The sequence below is a fragment of the Gossypium hirsutum genome, chromosome A06, assembly GCF_007990345.1.
Source record: "Gossypium hirsutum isolate 1008001.06 chromosome A06, Gossypium_hirsutum_v2.1, whole genome shotgun sequence".
NCBI lineage: Eukaryota > Viridiplantae > Streptophyta > Magnoliopsida > Malvales > Malvaceae > Gossypium > Gossypium hirsutum.
In genome coordinates, this window is record NC_053429.1 from 23,491,365 (window position 1) to 23,498,240 (window position 6,876).

Below are 6,876 nucleotides of genomic sequence, written 5' to 3' on the forward strand. Positions count from 1 at the left end.
GTTGTTCACCAAGGCTTTTTCTTGCAATGGTGGAGGTTTGTAAGGAGGATTTTGTCAAGTTTGTGCTTGATTCGCACTTCTTTAGTTTCCTCCCCACTTAAAATTTAGATGATCCTTCCAGCTAGGATTGTAAGTATTTGAATACGGATCTCAACCCCTATTATTTAGGTAGCTCGCCTCTTCGGTTTGGCCTTCGTAATATGGCTTCGCTCTCGTCTGCTTGATGATGTCTCCAAACGGTTAAGTTTTTTAAGGATTTGTTAGAATCAATCATCGTCGTTCTCTTTCTTCACAGCTTTTACCGTTAATGGCTTGGATTGGTACACGAATATCTCCTTTGATCACATGTGTTAATTCATGCCATATCATCAATGATTTTGTATGCTCGTTCATACGTATGGAACATGAGAGATCCTTTGGATGCTCCATCTAAGTTGGATCTAATGTATCCATCAACACTGTTATAGAATATTTGAATTTGGAGCCATGCTTGCAATCCATGATGTGGGCACCTCCTTATCATTATCTTGAAATGCTCTCATGTCTCGTATAGGGATTCATCTTCAAATTGTTCAAAATTGGTGTTTTCTTGCTTCAACTGAATGGTTCAACTAATCAAGCAAAATTTGTAGAGAAATTTCTCCACTAGATTATTCCATGTGGTAATGGAACCTGATTCTAACGAGTTTAACCAATTGGCCGCATTTTCGCATAGATAAAATGAGAAAAATCGAAGACGCACAGCATCATCGAATACGCCGTTGTACTTGAATGTGTTGCATAATTGAAGGAATCGCTTCAAGTGTTGATTTGGGTCTTCAACCATATTGCCTTTAAACTTCAATGTGTTTTGGATCATTTGGATAGTTGCCATTTTTATTTCAAAATTATTGCATTAACTGCCAATAGTTCTATGCTTCTCACACTACATCTAATGTAGGTAGGGAGTACTTGCACAATGTCTGCTGAGCCATTGGGACTTCTTCTTGATTATTTCTTTCTTGCTCTCGTGGTTCTTTGAATAATGGGTTTTCTCTACGTAGATTAATTATCACGGGTGTATCGTTTTTCATCGCTGGACAGTTGCATCAAAGTATTTGCTCCGGATTTGGGTAAGGTTCAATTGGAGTGCTAGAGCTTCAGGTCATCAACGACCTAAAAAGAAAATACAAATAAAAATAATTAAATAAAAATTAAATATTGTAGCTATAAGTCCTAACGTTGCTACTTATCTGATTAGGTGTAAAAAATTATTTTCAAAATTTATTGTCGAAACCTCACTAGCAACGACACCAACAACTTGAACTCCTATAAATGTGTTATCATTTATAGTTAAATATAACACAAAAAATATAAGAATTGAGAATGGCGAGATCTGCAAGTACACATGTCAAATGTAATATAGTTTGTACAATGAAATACTGGGAAGTATATCGAAGATCGTACCAATGGAGGATGGAATAAAGTATGAAAACCCCTTTACTATAATAAGTCTAAGTAGTATTAATTAATCCTTATATTACGATAAACCATAAATTAAGTTGAAGAGATAAAAATAAATAAATAACAAAAAGACATAAATAAATAAAATAAACAATAAACCAATAAACCAATCAGGACGTTAACTCGCTTCAGGGTTTGTAACTAACTTCGAATTAGGGTTTTAGGGTGGATTAGCTATTGATTAACCAATTATTACCTCCCAGCCTCTAATTAACTAATTGATTGGTTGATAGTTGTTTATCTCCTGACCTTACTTTCTCAACCAAGATAAATTACGATTTACTCGGTTCGACTTATCTCCCAACATTGTTTAGCCTATGATAACTTCCTAGGGTTGTCAATCATAGTGGTCTAAGCACACGTATTTCAAACCAACTAATCCCTCTCAAGAAACCTTAAATCTTCCGTTAATCACATTCCCATCCGCTTGTTAATCTCCCCTAAGGGACTTAGTCACACATGTTATTCATAATATTTATCTCGATTGAATAAATCATGTGAAAAATACAATTGATTTGGAAAAGAAAAGATAATTTAATAACCGTGGATGTAATATCTAATGGGGTACAGAGTAGTAAACCTCTTGATTGGAATAAAGAAATAAATTGAACGTAAAAAAAAATTGAATACTATAAGAATATAAATAAACTCCTCAATCAAAATTGATTTCAAGAGGAAAAATAAGTATTGAAAAACCAATAAGGAAATAATCTAAATCTACTCCTAAACTACTAGGGTTTTTGAAGGCGCCTAAGATTACTTAGTTACTTCAAACCCGTAACATCTTATTTATAGATACGTTGCCAGCCCAAATTAGGACTTTCGCACGTCTTAGGTCGTATATGTTTGATCTTGCAGATAAAAATAACCTCGATAAACTTGGGTAGTACATCAATGTGTGTCATGCCACACCCCTTACGTGGCGCAACAAGACACCCACTTCCAGCATTGTGTCATTCATTTTTTGCCTTGATGTCTTGGGAAGCTTTTACAACACTCGACATTTGCTTCCACGTCAATTGGGCATTTATATATTCATCCTACACGCTCAATCAAACTTATTAGCGCAAAATAAGGCCCGTGTCGGCCTATTGGTTCACAAAACCTACAAACTGTGTTAAAAAAACACTTATTTTATTAATATTTATTCCTAAGGCTTAAATATTGAAAACATACATAAAAATACTAAATTTCTTAGAAAAAAAACTCCTTAAGTGCAGAATCGACTCAAATAAACTAATATGTTTGATGGCAGGTCGGTCACTTCCAAAAAATGTCTATTTATTCCCTCCGTGATCTCATTTTTTTGCGAAGTATTGACAAAAACTTATTTGGATTATCACTTGTTTAGACAAGTATTCTCCCAGGATATAGTAGAAATCTCTCTAGTATTATTAGACTTTAAGATTTGTATTTTGTAACCAAATCGAGTTTGAACCATGGAATTGAAGGCTTGGAATATTCTTTCATAAGAAATACCCAAGTAAGTCTTGTATGGTCATAAAAAAAATCACCAACCACCGTGCTCTATTAATGTTTTTCATTCGTAAATGTCCCTAAATATCACTGTGAACAAGGGTAAAAGGTTTTGATGGTTGGTAAGAAATCCCGAATAGACAGATCTAATATGCTTTGCAAGTTGACACATCTCATTATTGAAATTTTTTAGATTTTTATTGAAGAACAAATGGGGAAATTGTTGGGAAATGTGCTCATATTGTAGTAAACATGTAACTATTTTCTAATGTTTGAAATATAAATAAATAAAGTTAATTTTATATTTCACTATTATGTCTTTTGTGTTTATGCCTTCTATATTTTGCATGCATATCGAAATTGTGACAAGAAAATATTAGCTCATTGATTGTCTAAAAGTCAAACTAAAGATAAGTGGCATTGTAAACAACGTTTACATTGCGAGAAAGACAAGTTACTTCAATACATAATCTAAATGAGCCCGTAATCCCATAAAAGAATCAAAGTAAGCATTTAATTCAAATACTGAGAAGGATTATTATGTCATCTACAATTCCAATTAGGAAGATGGCTACTCTTGGCTATCGGAGCAGTTGACTCCACGAGTAGAGGCAGTGATGTATTCATTAGTAGAATTATACATTAGATTGGACCCAAGATGAATTAATTTTGAATCTATTTGTGAATTAATTCAGTTGTGACGTTCTTGGTGTGATTTAACTAAATCCTAAGTTAGTCATTGACCATGCGTATGCAAGTCATGTGCTTTGATATAAGTGGAGGCTTATACTCTAAAGATGATCGAGCCCATAGCCAGTATGTTAGGTACATGAATTGTGTACGACATTGCTTTACTAACAACAATGGAATTCATAACTCCATTAAGGAGTTAATGATATCCTTTCATTGGCATTGTGTAGATTGATAAATATGGAACATGGCCACGGGTTACTTTTTCTCGAACAAGCAATTTATCACAATAATTTTTTGACAATGATCATATTAATCATAAAGAAGAAACAATAATGACAATGAGATAAAATAGGATTGTATTGAGTGAATAGATTTAACTCAAAAGAATTAATGATATCATATAAGAGTGACACAAACATGACGAGATTGTTGGACAAAACAGTTGGATGAATTGCTTTCGTAAAGAGTATACAATAAAGAGTTTTTAATCATGGTACTTCTTGTGGATTGACTCCATGATTAAGTAATTGCAATTTATCAAAACGGTGCTTCTGGACATAATTGCAATTACTAGAGCCCAATTGTACATGTCTGATTGGTCCCTCTGCTGGCTCAACAAAAGCACGATCAGACTACATTTGAATCAGAAGAAAATTCTACGACTCTGGGAATAATTTAATTGGGTCAATTTATTCATGTAGAATTAAATTAGGTGGTCGTGAGAATTGTTCAACTAGAGAATTTGATTAAAGAATTTTCTTAAAAATTTAATTTGGAAAATTTAAGTGATTTTTGGAAAAATTAATTTTGATCAAGTAAAATTAAATTAATCAAATCAATTAAGATTAATATGATATTTTTTTGAAGTTCATTTTCAGTTCAGAAAATTGGCCTAATAGGTAATTGAACTTGAAAATTGGAACTGAGATCGTAAATTGGGTCCGGGAGCCCTAACCGAGACTGAGACCCAGAAACTAGTCAAACCAAGTTCGGTATATGAAATTAGGTCGACAATCCAACCAGTGGCTAGACCAGATCAGTCGGGTCGTCATTGACCTAGACCAAACTGACTCGAGGTGCCGTAAGGATGTCATACCTATATCACCGGACACAGTGGTGCTGATGGCTAGGACAGCGACGTCCCGATGCCTGGCGATAATTGGTCATCGGTGGCTGAGCAGTGGAAGAGTTACACTCCTACTGGGACTCCACCAGAGAATTTGATTTCAAATTAATTATTCTAAAAATAATATTATTTTAATAGTTTAATATTAAATTTAATTTAATATTATTTTAATAGTATTTTATTAATTTAATAATGAAGTGATTATCTTAATATTAAATTTAATTTAATGTTAATTTTGTAGATAAACATTATATTATTTTAATAAGATTTAATATTATATTTAATCTAACATTTATCTTGATAAATATTATATTAATTTAATATTAAAGTGATTAAGTTTAATCATAATTGAACTCCCTAAACTCTTCGTACATAAAGAGAGCCTTGGGTCATTATTTACAGACACTTGAATTCAAGAGAAAGTTACAGAGAGAAATTTTTTTTGAAAAGAGTAATCCAGAAAATTTCTAAAGATATTTTTCTAATTTATAACTTGACCCAAAAGTTTAGAGAAATTGCAAAATTACCTTTTTGTAATTTTTGTTAAATTTTTTTTGATTCGAAGCAAGCCCACACTCGACGGATGTGAACTCGAGGATAGCGTAGAAGACTACTCGATCGAAGCACTCATCCTAGATGAATAAAAAATGTACAATTTTGATTAAGTGTTTATTACTTTAGACATCAAAACCAAAATCTTGTTCTGGAAAAATTTTTAAAACTCTACTTTTCTCTAAATTTATTTTCCGCTGCATTTTCCAAACCCACTTTCCTATAGAAATAACTTTCCAAGGTACAAGAAATTAGGATTTCCTAACCAAAAGTGTCATCTCATGATCTCATTATCCTTATTGACACTAGAACTATGATTAAATTGACTCAAAACAGAAGCAGATATACTTGTAGTAGCTATTACAGCCTATCCAAATTTGAGTGGCTTGAGGAGGTATAATACATGACACATCTCAACACTACCAATCTTTCTTTTCAAACCCAATTCCTTAAAAACACACATTTGGAAAGAATGTTGTTAAACAATGGTTATCACAAGTTAATTTACTGATGGAAATCATATTACAATCAAGATTAGGAACATAAAACACAGATTTAAGAATGATTCCAGGTGACATTTGAATTGATCTGGTCTTATCACTTTAGATAAAGTGCATTAGCAATCTTAACCTCGAGATTAGAGTGACACAGTTGATAGTCAATGAAAAGTATCCCATCTCCTATCATATGATCTAATGTTCATGAGTCAATAATCAACTATTTTTATTGTAATTTACCTAACTTAACATGTAAACTTGTGGCTGGTGTAGCGTTAGAGTGTTGTGTTGAAGTGTTGTTCAGCAACAATTTTAGCATATCTAGTTGTTCCTTGGTGAAGGGGTTGGATTCAATTGTGCACTGTCGGCTGAGTTTGCATTGCTATCTTGGGTTGATATGTTTGACTTCCAATCCATCAATTTTCTGTGAAGCTTTCTACATGTCTCCCTCATATTATCAAGTTTAGAGCAATGGTCACACCAAGATTGCCCCTTTCTCGGTAGGCAATTATACATTGGTGCTAGAGACCGTGAACTACAAGTAGCAAATATAAACCCGTTTAGGTTTGGTGGTAGTAGTTGATTGCCTAACATTACCTTCTTCTTACTTTCTTCTTGGTAAACTTCTACAAAATGTCTTTCGAAGACTTAGAAGAGGTTTTTTTTCCCCATTTTTTTTCCTCTTACATAATTTAAAATTTTATTCAAACCAAGAAGAATTTGAAAAGTTCTTTTTTGCTCCACTATCTTACGATATAAAGCATTATCCTCCGAACACTTCCACTCATAAAACTCAAACATATCTAATTGTTGCCAATGACAAATTTGAACATTAAAATACTGGGTTACCAATGATTTTCCTTGACGAATATCATGAATAACCATCTTCACCATGAAGATTTTTGAAGTATTTTCAAAACTGGAGTAAGTTTCCCTCACTGCCTCCTGATTGCCTATAAATGTGTTATTGTTTATAGTAAAATATTACACTAAAAAAATATATAAAATAAATCGGCAGTGTTTGTAAGT

The 6,876-nt window shown here is 32.8% G+C and overlaps 1 non-coding gene across 1 annotated transcript; it reads left to right on the forward strand.

The window, feature by feature from the left end:
- Nucleotides 1-494: 494 nt before the first annotated feature.
- On the forward strand, nucleotides 495-600 carry LOC121231090 (small nucleolar RNA R71). Its single transcript, XR_005929158.1, has one exon. It is a non-coding gene; the product is annotated as a small nucleolar RNA R71 (small nucleolar RNA).
- Nucleotides 601-6,876: the final 6,276 nt, after the last annotated feature.